Source organism: Hakea prostrata, chromosome 10 (genome assembly GCF_041222555.1).
Source record: "Hakea prostrata isolate BN-2017 chromosome 10, UWA_Hpros_2, whole genome shotgun sequence".
NCBI classification, from domain to species: Eukaryota; Viridiplantae; Streptophyta; class Magnoliopsida; order Proteales; family Proteaceae; genus Hakea; species Hakea prostrata.
This window is the reverse complement of record NC_142609.1, coordinates 31,368,715-31,383,770: the sequence shown is the minus strand read 5'-3', so window position 1 is coordinate 31,383,770 and position 15,056 is coordinate 31,368,715. Positions and strand designations below refer to the sequence as shown.

The 15,056-nt window shown below is 35.2% G+C and overlaps 1 pseudogene; it reads left to right on the top strand.

The window, feature by feature from the left end:
* The first annotated feature begins 3,468 nt into the window (after positions 1 to 3,468).
* LOC149002472 (cysteine-rich receptor-like protein kinase 25) lies at positions 3,469 to 14,029 on the top strand (annotated as a pseudogene).
* The last annotated feature ends 1,027 nt before the right edge of the window (positions 14,030 to 15,056 follow it).

Sequence of the window (15,056 nt, the reverse complement as noted above, 5' to 3'; positions counted from 1 at the left end):
AGTATCATGATTATTTACCGAAAACTCGGTCTTCCAATTCTTTTTATTTTATTTTAGTATAGATCTCCCAATTCATATAACCTTCTAATATATCATTGACTGAGAGGCACTAAGAAAGGAAAATTAGGAAAAAATGACATAACCCCGTATTGACAGTTTATATATCATCTAGAAAGCCGACTCAATCAGTATCACTCAACTAATCTTTTTGATCCTTTCTCCCAATATTACTATTTGATTGACAAAAAATCGTGATTGAAATTAAAAAATTCCCTCAATGTATGTTCAACTCCAAATAAAAAGAAAAATATATATTATGAGATTGAATGTTGCCTTAATATAAAGGAGATGAGTATTATGATTATTTACTGAAAACTCGGTCTTCCAATTCTTTTTGTTTTATTTTAGTAGAGATCTCCCAATTCATATAACTTTCTAATATATTATTGACTGAGAGGCACTAAGAAAGGAATTAGGAAAATGACATAACCCCGTACTGACAGTTTATGTATCATCTAGTAAGCTGACTCAGTCAGTATCACTCAACTAATCTTTTTGATCATTTCTCCCAATATTACTATTTGATTGACATAAAAATCTTGATTGAAATTAAAAAGATTCCCTCAATATATGTTCAACTACAAATAAAAAGAAAAAGATATCTTATGATATTGAATGTTGCCTTAATATAAAGGAGATGAGTATCATGATTATTTACCGAAAACTCGGTCTTCCAATTCATTTTATTTTATTTTAGTATAGATCTCCCAATTCATATAACCTTCTAATATATCATTGACTGAGAGGCACCAAGAAAGGAAAATTAGGAAAAAATGACATAACTAATTTATATATAATCTAGAAAGCCGACTCAATCAGTATCACTCGGTCTTCCAATTGAAATTAGAAGCCGACTCAGTCTTCCAATTCATTTTATTTTATTTTAGTATTGACAGTTTATATATAATCTAGAAAGCCGACTCAATCAGTATCACTCAACTAATTTTTTTGATCCTTTCTCCCAATATTACTATTTGATTGATAAAAAAATTTTGATTGAAATTAAAAAATCCCCTCTTCGACTACAAATAAAAAGAAAAAGATATCTTACGATATTGAACGTTGCCTTAATATAATGGAAATGAATATTATGATTACTTACCGGAAACTCGGTCTTCGTATTCTTTTTGTTTTATTTTAGTAAAGATCCCCCAATTCATATAACATTCTAATATATCATTGATTGAGAGGCACTATGAAAGGAAAATTAGGAAAAAACTTGATCTCCATCAGTATTTGATATTGAAAATCAAAGTCAAGCAAGAAGCGGACGATATAAAACAGATATGACAAAGACCAATAGTAAAAAGATACAGTACCCTATATAATTTTCTTTCGTCCCCTGTCTTTTTACTTCTCTTTTTGACCAAAAAAAAATACATTGAAGTCCACATCGGCAAACTAGAAGATTATGATAAAATATGTCTTGATCATTAAAGAAATTGGAACTGATATGACAAGAATTTTGAATTCCAAAGGCCCCTCCTACCCATGTTAAAGTATTGGTAAGCCTACGTCAAAACGAAAAGTCAGAAAGGTATTGAATGGAAATTGATTTAAGAAGAAAAAAGAGTGAGTTCGTTGGCAAACAGAGTTAAGGGGCAAATCAAGAAAACCAAGGCTCTTTTTTGTATCAATTCTCATTCTCTATTATGTCTATTTAAAAGAAATAAGTACGATAATTCATTATTGGTCAATAATGAAAAATGATTTGGTGAATTTTGTTAAAAATAAATTATGGAATGAAAAATAAGTTTGGTGTCTAAATAAAAAATTGATAGTAAATAATAATGAGCAAGTGATAAGAGGGAAAAAGTATGATTTTTATTAAAAAAAATATGTACTTACTATTTTACCTTCATATTAACCATAAAATTTTAAATAAACTTGTGCATAAATGAAGAGAATGAAATTCTCACCATAATTCATGATAGACAAAAATTTCATTATGGATTTTAGAAAATTTTCTATTATTTTAAGTAAAAATAAAATCGATAATAAATGCCAAATAACTTAAAATAATGAAAAAACCTCATAATATAGAATGATAATTGATACAAAAAAAACTAAGAGGCATAATTGAGAGTAAATCATATTTGCCCTAGAAGGGAAATCAAGGCAAAGCAAAGAATCAAATTCGATTGACATATGGTTCTGGAAATTATTTGGAGTAGGGTAACTTAATTGCCACGTTCTACAATAACATGTTACCCCCCAACTCGATCCCATTTTTGAAAATTAGGAGTCATCCTCCTCTCATTGACTCATTCAACTCCCTGAAATCTCTTCAAGACTTTCTAATCACGAAATTCTGGTCATGTATAGCACGCAAATTTTAGAATACAACAAAATAAAACCTGTCAAGTTTCACCGTTTACTTTGAATCTAGACTCTTGATTACCATTACGTTTAGACTTCAGATTTCATCTCAGCGCAATTAATGGGTTGTCGACCTAGGTCGTGCTTGAGTCCTGCGTATTATCAAGCCATCCAAGTTCAGTAGTAGGATCTAAATTTCGGTTGAAATTTCAATCTCGACTTGCGGACCTGGGTCGTGCTTGAGTCCTGCGCATTATCAAGTCATACTATTTCAGTAGTAGGATCCAAATTTCGGTTAAAATTTCAATCTTGACCGTCAAAATTCGACGGTTGAGATCAATATCTTGACGGAATTACCGAATCTAACGGTCAAAATTTTGGCTTGATGGCTCGCATGACTCAAGCTTTTTCGTGCGGACTTGGGGTCTTTTCTTCTTTCTAAAAAAATGAATATTCTTTGTGCCATTTATGGGTTGCTGACCGGTGGTCTCTTGTTATCTTTTCTGTAAATGAATATTCTATTTTCAAAGGGGAGCGTGTTAACTTATGGTATCATTTATGATTAGTTCATAAGTCAGATAATGGAATTTTTTGCTAGGCTGGTGTGTCTGGTGGTGGTATTTATAGTGGATGGACATGACAAAGAATGGTTGGATTCTGATTAAGGAAAAATTTACTTCACTCAAGTTGCTATAGTTTGCTGCTCACTTTTTGCGGTTGAGATTTAATAGAATTCATGTGACGTCCATCCATGCACGCTAGGCACCACACGCACCACTACTTTAGACCCAACAGCTTAGCAAGATTTCCCAATGATAAGTTAGTTGAGCAGTTAAAACCTAGACTCCCATGGGAAGATTTTGGGTTCCCCATCCGGCTTACCCCTTGGCGATTCTGTCATACGCATACCAGTGTTTTGAGCCTTTCTAGCAACAACGATAGGTTGTGGTCTCTTTATCAAATGGATGTACGAGAGGAGATAAACTCTAGCAATTTAAATGTCACTGGAGATAATGCACTTTAAAAATTTATGGTGATGGCTTACAGACGACCACTCTTCCTTTTGGTTTCTCCAATTCTCCTTCTCATATGCCGCCGGCAACTACCATCACTGCCAGTCTAATTAAATACTCTTGTGCTTATCTTTCATATGCTATTAAATACTCTTGTGCTTATCTTTCATATGGTAATCTTACTGCAAATAGCAGCACATACTTTTTTTTTGGAATGAGGTTCATCCGGGCCAACTTGCGCGCACCACGATTACATCCTCAAGGCGCTTTTTATATAATTAATATAGGCGGGCTTCGCCCCTGGCCCCGAGGGGATTCGAACTCTGACCTCCTATGTGAAAGCGGTGGGCTTTGCCAACTGAGCCACCCCTAGGGGTTAATAGCAGCACATACTTAGCCAACCCCGAGCTCCTCCTCCAATCTCTATCTTCTAACATTAATTCTAAGTCCGGCACCGGATTCTATAACACCACCGTCGGCGATGGTTCATATGAGATCTACGGTCTCTTTCTTTGTAGAGGCAATCTCACATCCATAGATTGTCAGAACTGCGTAGAGACGGCAAGTACAGTGATCAAATCACTTTGCCCCAACAACACCGCAGCGGTGGCTTATTATGATAACTGTATGTTACGCTACGCAAACCAATCCTTCTTCTCAGTTCTGCAACAAGAACCATTCTATCAAGTTCCTGCTCCAAAAAATGTTACAAACTTGGACAAGTATAATCAAACAGTGTCAATGTTATGAATGTAACTTGCTAGTCTCCCAACTCTATAAGGAGACTAGTAGAGAGGGGGAGTTAGAATTTAACTTCTTGTAAAACTCTTACTCCTTTCTATTTAAAGATAATGAAACCTCACCCCAGAAGAAAGTTGATTGGGGTTTTCCTACCGTGGATGTAGGCTTCACAATGAATGCTGAACCACGTTAATTCTTGAGTTCTTGTGTGAATGTTTATGATAAATTCAACATGGTATCAGAGCAAGGTTCGATAGATTGTTGTCAAGTTGTGTGGAGATCTAGAATCATGAGAAAATATGTGGCAGGAGAACAATGAAGGTTTTGATTGATTGGTCAAAGGTACGATTTTAAATACTAGAATCGTGACGTTTCTTTTATTTATTTTCCTTTCTTTGTGCTTTGTTAGATCGAATCAAAAAAAAAATGAAAGGATCTGGCTTTAGATCGTTGATCCGGTTTTTGATCGTTAAAGTAAAAAAAATAAAAAAAAATAAAAAGAGAGAGAGAGAGAGAGAGAGAGAGAGAGAGAGAGAGAGAAAAGAAGGAGGCCGGAAGAAGAGACGCCCATCCAGTTTTTTTGATTTTCTTTTTTTTTTTGGATTTTTTTAAAAGAAGGTTGTGTGAGTGGAAGGAACGTGTGAAGTAGTGCAAAAAAAAATCGGTGGAGGAAAAAAAATATTTTGTTTTATTCAAATTGGTACCGTACAAGTTATTTCCACAGGATTTTGTGTGAAAGTGTTTTGTATGGGGTTAAGTGGTTTTAAGGTTTTTGGGCGTTCCAGACTCAGTGGAAGTATTGGATCGAGGAGATTTTGTTCTATTGGTATATGATATTATGGGTTCGTACGGAGATCTTCCCATGGCAAGTTCTTTAGCAATACAACACTCTCTTGGAAAAAATTATATCTTTATTGCGGAACTTGATCAGTCTCATGGTACTACTCTTGCTCTCTCTACTTCTCAGAATTCATTTCTGAGTAGATTCGGGTGCAACCGATAACATGTGTCGATCTACCACTCTTTTGTCTGATTTGAGTACTGATAAGTTACCATCTTGTCCTCCTATTACTGTTGCCAATGGTACTACTGTCCCAATCCAAGGTCAATGGACATTGAACTTATTTTCAACCAAGACTGATTCATTATTTGTGCCATCGTTATCTGTGAATTTGTTATCGGTTAGTAAAATTACTCAAAGTTTAAATTGTAATGTGATTTTTTCAAAGGACAAAGTAGTGTTCCAAGACAATTTAACAGGGACAATGATTGGTGAAGGTAGACTGCAAAATGGACTCTATATGTTAGATCCTACAACTACTGCATTGACTTCTATGAGTAATCATGAGAAATCTCAACTTTGGCATTGGCGTATGGGTCACCCTTCTGATAGGATTTTACAATCTTTAAATCCTGATTTATTTTTTAATTCTACTGGTTGTGATGCTTGCCATTTTTCCAAGCAACACAGATTGTCGTTTCCACATAGTACTCATGTTTCAAATGCATTATTTGATCTAGTGCATTCTGATGTTTGGCATTCTATAGACTCTAGAGATGGATTCAGATATTTTGTTTCATTTGTTGATGATAAATCTCGGGCTACATGGTTGTATTTATTGTCTTCCAAGAATGAAGTACTACAGATGTTTCAAGAATTTTGTCAGATGGTTTTTACTCAGTATCAGACTCGCATTAAAGTTTTGCGAACAGATAATGGGACAGAATACACCAATAGGCCCTTTCAATCATATCTCAAAAGTTTAGGAATCTTACATCAAACTTCATGCGCAGGCACTCCTCAACAAAATGGCATTGCTGAGCGCAAAAACAGGCAATTTCTTGAGGTGACTCGATCTTTTTTATTTCATGGGAATCTTCCCAAGATTTATTGGTCAGATGCTGTCAGCACGAGTTGTTATTTAATCAACCGTCTACCCAGAAAGGTTTTGAACTTTAAGATACCTTTAGAAATTCTATATGATCATCCTATCGTGATGTCTCATCTTCGAGTTTTTGGTTGCATTGTTTATGTTCATGCCCAGGGTGGTGATAAACTTGATCATCGTGCTCGCAAATGTAAATTGAAGAAAGCAATATATGGCCTAAAGCAATCACCACGAGCATGGTATGAAAAGTTAAGTACAACTCTTATTAGATTTGGATTTACTAGAGGTGGATCAGATTCCTCCATGTTTGTGAAGAAAACCTCTACTGGCACAACAATAATTTTGGTATACGTGGATGACATTGTAATCACTGGAGATGATCATGAAAGAATCAATACCCTCAAAGAATATTTGAAGAAGACCTTTGACATCAAGGACTTGAGACAACTACGATACTTTCTTGGAATTGAAGTTGCTAGGTCTAGTAAAGGATTATTCATCTCTCAAAGGAAATATGTTCTTGAGTTGTTGAAGGAAACTGGCAAATTGGGTGTGAAACCAGCCAACACACCTATGGATTACACTTGTAAGGTTACTAATGATGATTCTCCATTGCAGGATAATAATTGTTTTCAAAGGTTGGTTGGAAAATTGATTTACTTGACCATTACTAGACCTGACATTGCATATGCAGTGAGCTATGTCAGTCAGTTTATGCATAATTCTACCAAAGGGCACATGGAATTGGTTAATCATATATTACGTTATCTGAAGTCTTCTCCAGGAAGGGGCATTTGCATGAAGAATAATGGACACACAAATATTGAAGGATATGCCGATGCAGATTGGGCTGGCAATCCTACTGATCGAAGATCAACTACTGGCTTTTGTGTATTCGTAGGAGAAAATTTAGTTTCTTGGAGAAGTAAAAAACAAAATGTTGTCGCTCGTTCTAGTGCAGAAGCAGAGTACAGAGCGATGGCGTCTGCCACTAGTGAATTAGTCTGGATTGGTGCCCTACTTCAAGAATTGGGGGTGAGAGGTTCTAAAAAACCCATGAAGTTGTTTTGCGACAATCAAGCGGCTACACACATTGCATCTAATCCGGTGTTTCATGAAATAACTAAACACATTGAAGTTGATTGTCATTTTGTTCGTGGGAAGGTTCAGGATGGAACTATAGAAACCCCTTATGTAAGAAGTGAAAACCAGCTTGCAGATGCATTCACCAAAGCCTTGTCAAAGGGATTGTTTCAAATTGCATTGAGCAAGTTGACCTCAAATGATGTTTTCGATCCAACTTGAGGGGGAGTGTTATGAATGTAACTTGCTAGTCTCCCAACTCTATAAGGAGACTAGCAGAGAGGGGGAGTTAGAATTTAACTTTTTGTAAAACTCTTACTCATTTCTATTTAAAGATAATGAAACCTCACCCCAGAAGAAAGTTGATTGGGGTTTTCCTGCCGTGGATGTAGGCTTCACAATGAATGCTGAACCACATTAATTCTTGAGTTCTTGTGTGAATGTTTATGATAAATTCAACAGATTTGTTGCATGGGCTCGTGAGTCAAGCTCTTAATGATTATTTTGCTGCAACTCCTATTTACTTTGCAGCGGGTGAAGCAAGCTATTATACAGGATCTGATACTATTTATGGATTAGTCCAATGCACTCCTGATATAACTACGAATGACTGCAATTATTGCTTAACCGGGAGTGTTAATGTTGATGTTCCTAAGTTACTCTATCCAACACAAAGTGGGAGAATTCTAAAACCAAGCTGCAACATAAGATACGACTTCAAAATTCCTTTCTATCGACTATCATCTGCCACAACTCCTCCATCCACGAACTCAATAGTCAACTCTGGTATGTATATCTCTTCATTTTTCTCAGAAACACCTCCTGATCTGAATAAAATGAATTTTTAAATAGATTTTGTTATCTGTTATTAGTGAAGTCCAATTTTGCCAAGCTAGCATGTTCCGTATCGAGTTTCAGGGTTTGATGATTGTGAGGTATTCGGATCATCGAGGTCTCTGAATCGATAAATAGGCTGACTAAAGTTAAGAGGTGGTTTAGGACAGTTTTTTTAATGGTGTTTTGATCTCTTCTGAATGCATTTTATCTTTTTGAAGAACTCAAAGAAACAGTTACACATAGTGAGTCTGTACATCATCTCCATCTCATAAAGTGAGCTAAGCCTAGTCAATGGTATCCACATTAAGATCATATATAGAAACCTCAAAAACCTAATCCCCACAAATTAAAATTTTATCTCTATAGATATAATGGTTTCTCAACCCATCCAATTACAGTCCAAAGCCATGACTACAACTATAAGAAAGTGTGAAATTTAGCAATGAAATTAGAGATTAAATTCTAAAAACTTAAAAGTTTATTGTTGATTTATGCAGGTAGACGGAGACACTCAACTCAAATTACCATTATCATAGTTGTTAATGTAGCGACAATTATTACAGTTATAATAATCTTCATCCTCCATCGATATGTTCAGAGGAGGAAGCTCAAAGTTGAAGGTAAGAAAAGCTGGTTTGTAATTTTATTGTCCTTCAGAAGTTCTTTGATGTAACATGTCTTACAAATTTTCTATACTTGATGACCTTTCCTAAATCTATTCCTATCTTCAAATACCAAGAAACTGGGTGTGACTAGGAACGGCTCACTACTATCTCGACTATTGGGTGTAACCTTTTTCTTGGGAAAGTTAATGAAGTGCTATTCATAACACCCATCTTAATTTGGATCTATTTTCATTGAACCGCTATATTATTTGTGAAATATTCACTCAGTAGATTTAGATTTATGTATTTTGCTTAAATGAAGGTTATCGGCTTGAGATTACAAGTGGTGACTGCATACAATTCAACTTTGATAAGATAAAAGCTACGACAGACAACTTCTCATCTGAAAATAAGCTCGGAGATGGAGGATTTGGAACTGTTTACAAGGTTACTTGATGTTTCTTATTCAATATTCTATATTACACTACGTAGTTTCAATTTTTCATACATGAAGTTAAGTTGAAATCGACATTGATGCCATTATGTTTTATATCTCTTAACTTATATCTTATGCCTAGGGACGAAAGAATAGTGGCTGTGAAGAGGCTCTCAAGAACTTCTAGACAGGGTGCAATAGAATTTATGAATGAGGTCAAATTAGCAGCCAAGTTGCAGCATAGAAATTTTGTCAGAATTCTTGAATTCTGCCTCGAAGGAGAAGAAAAACTGCTCATCTATGAATTCGTGCCAAATAAGAGTCTTGATCACTTTATTTTGGTTTGACTCTTTTCTTCCTTTCTTTTTAACTTTTCTTTTAATTAAAAAAATGATCAGTATTTATTGATTGTTAGAAAGGAAAGTAGACACACAGAGATGCTAAACACTCAAACCTCAACAATAGTTTCCTACAGTACACCCAAGAACACCGTTTCCTTTATCAAAAGATAAAGCAACAATAACAAATATACTAGCACCCTATAACAAGAAGGGACAAGGCACACAACTAAACCTGAACCTCAGGAGCTGCAAAGCATCCCATTGCAACTAGCTTTGAATATGATAAGGCCATTTTCCAATTGGGGGGGGGGGGGGGGGGGGCTTGAAGTCTGATCCTCCAACTACAGATTCCATTGGAAAGTCTACAATCTGATCCTTCCTTTCTATGAACTTGGATCTATGGGGACTGCCGAAAATAACTGCCTCATTTTTGACATTGATGAGCATATACTGCATGATTTGAGTCTTAATTTTACACCATTTTTTTTTCATGTACATGTATAGACCCAATTGAAAGATTGCAATTGAGTTGGGAAAAACATTACAATATCATTGAAGGGATTGCTCGAGGGCTTCTTTATCTTCATGAAGACTCTCAAATAAAGATTATTCATCAAAACCTAAAAGCCAGTAATATTTTATTGGATAAGGAGATGAGTCCAAAAATCGCAGATTTTGGTATGGCAAGGTTCTTTTTAGCTGACCAATCTCAAATGAAAACTAGAAGGGTTGTTGGAACATAGTAAGTTCAAGCTCTTTGAGTAGTCATACTATTGTTAGAAGTTTTGGATGACATTTTTAAGAATATCTAGTTAAGAATTATAATTGATTTACTTAGGAGAAACATAATTGTGAACTTATAGTCATCCTCTAAACTAGAAACTACTTAATCATTCTGCATGCAATACAGTGGATATATGGCACCGGAATACGTAATGCATGGGCAAGTCTCAGTTAAGACAGATGTGTTCAGCTTTGGGGTCTTACTATTAGAGATCGTGACTGGCCGAACAAACAAAAGTTCAGATCAATTAACTGGAAGCATGGAGGGTGACCTTCTCAACTATGTAAGCGAAAAACTCGCTAACCAATTGAGTAAACCTGAAGTCTAAAACTATATATGGAGTGTTTTGGTGCCATTGTATGCAAATACAGATAATTTGTTTTGATTGACCTGTATGTGTCGATACGTTGTTGTAGGCTTGGATGAAATGGTCGCAGGGAGCAGCTTTCTCATTAATAGATCAAAATTTGAGAGGAAACTACGATAGATCTGAAGTAATTAGATGCATTCACATTGGACTCCTATGTGTTCAGGAAAATGTGTCAAACAGACCCACTATGGCCATTGTTCTTCTCATGCTCAGTAGCAACTCTGCGTCTAAACACTATAAGATTTGCCAATACATGATTTAGTCTAGATAACAGAGGACTAGGCAAGCATCTGCTTGGTACAATTTCATCAAAAAATGAGTAGATTAGGAATTATGAATGTAAATCGTATTAAATTAATCACGTTAATTATAGTGTTATAGTGTTATAGTGTTAGAACAAATCTTACTATAACATTATAGTGTTAGAACAAATCTTACCCAAACAGAAGTGTTATAACAAAAAATGAAATTTCTTATTAGGAGTTTGAGACATTATATTTTTATTATTATGACGTTATAGTGGATGTGCTTCTAGTATAATGGTGGCAGCCTCTTCCGTAGATACAATAATTCCAAGGAGGTCATGGGTTTGAATCTCCATCCCTCCTACACCTTCCACCTCCTCCCTGGGCTAATGGTTTGTAGTATAGTGGTGGCCCCAAGTCACTATGACTAGTTTGAAGATGACCCCACAAAAAATATAATAATAATAAGAGGAAATTTTCTCAGTTGTCAGCGATGGCTTCCATACTAGAGAGGAGGGAGGCTCACATGATAGCGATCGATGACAAGCTATCAAGAATAGACGACGAGATTCATGCTTTCAAAGATCATCGTAGCACCGGATCACTGAGACGATCACGTAGATAAATAGTTTCTAGGATTTCTTTTTATGTTGTCATCAAATGTACTTGTTTTCTTTTTCATCTTGTAAAAATTCTCTAATCCATTAATGAAATTCAGTTGTTTCACTTGTCTTATTATGTGTAATGTATTTCCTTCATTGCAATATAATGTATATTTGTTTCACCATGGTTACTGTACATTATTCATACATAACGTATTATGCTTCATTTATACAAGTTTCTACTCTGATGTTTTCTATTATTCACTTTTGAGAAAGTTTGAGTCACTTTTAAATTTATGACTCAATGATGCTACACTACTGTGTTCTTTGGTTAGAATTGTCCGAGAACTTTGGCTCTTATACCACTTTATCACATCCCCCCAGCTGATACCTTATCTAGAATACCTGGAGGTGTGGTCCACAGCCCTAAAGATCAGTTCATGACAATCATCCTCCCACATAGCACAATAGTATAATCAAGAGCAAGAGCAAATCATTGTATAAATATTGTTAGAGAAAGCAATCAAAGAATGGATCTCAAAAGGGTCACAAAAGAATATTAGAGTGCGGAATCAATGATACCAAAATAGAAGCTAAGTATAGAGTATAGTGGAAATAAACTCTAAAATCAATGCGGAAGGTAGATTGAATTTAATGTACTACAACTGAATAGAATTGAAGAAGTATATAAACTAATTTAAAAACTATTCGTAATAAGTTTCCTTGTCCATAAGATAAAGTCTAAATTTGAAGATCTCCGTCTCTCACACGGGACACTCCAACTCTAAGATTGGACTAATTCTGGTACTCAAAGTCATCACACGGACATGTTCACCGTGATGTTCGTGATCACCAAAATCTTATAGACCGTATGGATCACTCGCCATGGACTCATAGTCCTATATCTTGCTGTCATCTACGCCTACTTCAAAGTCTAAAATGTTGTCCCTGAAGGTGAGCTCAAAAGAACTCAGCAAGTAGTTCATTTACAAATAATAATTACAATCACAATCCAAGAACAAGGCATGAATGCAAAATGATACAAAACAATGTGCAAGTATGCTTCTAACTGCATACATGCTGGTCTCTATTGGCAGACACGCATTAGGATAGAACAACTCCTCTAGACAGTCTCAGTCACTCTCCCTAACAAATCTCTATCTATTGGGTTCTCCGCAGTACTTGGGTTTGGTCACCACTTTCTCACACCACCATTGGTATGAGTATTGGTACATGTCAGGGTTATACCTTTCTTCCAACGAAAAACTGATTCTAATAGAAAATTAGCAATTGCCAATTTAACAGAGTTTTGGAGTGTCTATTTTTCATTGATTATTGTTGGAACATCTCTAAAATTTCCCCCCTAATTTAGGCGGATTCAGCGATAATGAGGGGCCACATATGAAAAATTCTATCACTTCAATTGCGTTGGACATCATGTTGGTAGTATTATCTATAGGGTCCTCATGAATATGAAAGTTTGCCATTATTGTTTTAGAATCTTTGGGTCAAGTCAAATTGCGTATATCATGGGTGTAAATGATCATAATACTTTAGAAGACTCTGTATAAAAGATTTTTCCAGCTAACTGATGTAAGAAAAATTCTAAATTAAATGTGAGTCGTTATCCTATCTGGACTTGACTAGAAAAGCAAAGAATGAAAGAAATATATATACAATCAAAAAAGTCTATAGGGAGACAAAAAAGTCTATAAAGAGACAAAGGGAGTATGAAAGAAGGGTTTAGCTTTAATCATAAAAAATAAGGGTTTAACCGACCATGGATCTTGTCGATTCTTCAAGAGGGGCTTGTTTTATAAATTTGAAATTTCTAGGCTTGATAAATACAATTTTGAAAAGACTTTTACAGGTTTTCATCATCACTACTACTTCAAGATAAAGAAGAGTATACTTGTCATTTTTTCTAAAAGAAAAATAGTGGCGGTCAAATTGACATAGTTTTGAAGTGTCTCTACTTTTTGTTTTTTTTTTTGGCCAAAACAAACAAGCGACAAATATATTAAATAAAAGAGTTTAGGTCATAGGACCTATACAATCGAGAAGAATCCACAATGAACAAAGGTGGTATACCCCACCAGGATCTATCGAGGAATAACCTGCAAGCACCCTTTGCAAGGAAATCAGCAAAGCCATTACCACTCTAAGAATATAACTAAAAGAAATTCTAGTAAAGAAAGAACAACGCTTTAAAATATCTACAACTAAACTGAGACACATCCAATCTTAGGAAGATTGGAAACCATGGAGAGCACTAATAACAGGTAAGCAATCCGAGTGAATATGCAAATCAAGAGCTCCTAAAGAGGAGCCCAGAATAATGCCATCCCTAATGGCTTCAAGTTCGACTAAGGTTGCTGAAGCACTAAGTCCACATCTGCTTTAAGCCGCTACAAAGCCACCATTGTAATCCCACATGATGCACCCTCTACCTCCTTTGTTTGAAGTACTGTCCCAAGATCCATCCACAAAAATTTGAAAAATAGCAAGTTCTTTAGAAATGTTATGACTAGGCCTTGGATAGGGTTCCCCATGAGCCCTTTGGAATTTCATAATATGAGATTGTATATCTGCATATAGAAAAGAGAACATAGTCATTGTATGCATAATAGAGGCCTCAATCCCTCTAAATAGTGCTGCATTCCTAGTATTCCATATACACCAAGCTAAGGCACTCCACATCTGATTCACTAGGGTTAAATTGTCATAACCATTGAACTTTATTTTGATAAAATCCATCCAATCAAACAAGGTTTAAAGTATCGGTATCGCGTAGCGTATCGGTAAGGTGATTTTAAGAGACGTATCATCATGTATCGAGTATTGTATCGCTTTGACTAATGTATTTTAGTGTAATTCAATGGAGAGGCGTATCGATGTGTATCGTATCGGTTGGGTCAAATATGGATACATATCGGCTAGTATCGTATGGTATCGTGGGATACTTTAAACCTTGTTGGAGACTATCTCCTCTCCGTATTAATACATCTGATTTTTTAGGGACAAGTTTATTTGATTGCAAGGTTTAAAGTATCCCACGATACCATATGATACTAGCCGATACGTATCTATATTTGACTCAACCGATACGATACACATCGATACGCCTCTCCATTGAATTACACTAAAATACATTAGTCAGAGCGATACAATACTCGATACATGACGATACGTCTCTTAAAATCACCTTACCGATATGCTACGCGATACCGATACTTTAAACCTTTCTTACAAGTCTTTCTACTCCCAAAAAAATAAAAAATTACAAGTCTTAAACGCCACCGACATTCTTAATTTCTTTGGAAAGACTTTGACTTCAAGTCTTCCGAAAAGTGGACAAGCAAAAATAATTGAAAAAGAAGAAGATAATTTTTAAATTTTTATTCATTACTGTCGACCCTTAAATGTCACCAAAGTAAACGTGTAGAATTTTTTATTTTTTTTGTCTTTTTCACATTTGGTTATTTTATTTTTTTATTGGGAAGATTCTACGAGAAAATGTATTATTAGAAGATAAAAATGTCGATTTTGGTTATATATTCATCATCAATTATTTTTTATTTTTTTAGGAAATTTTTTTTTTTCTATTTGTGGAGAGAAGGAAATTTTATAACTAAACCAAACATTGACAAGAGATAACTCTCAACAAGCAAATCATCTATTCACACCTTTGATGCTGCCATTAACAAGAAAGATGACTGCAAATTGCAATA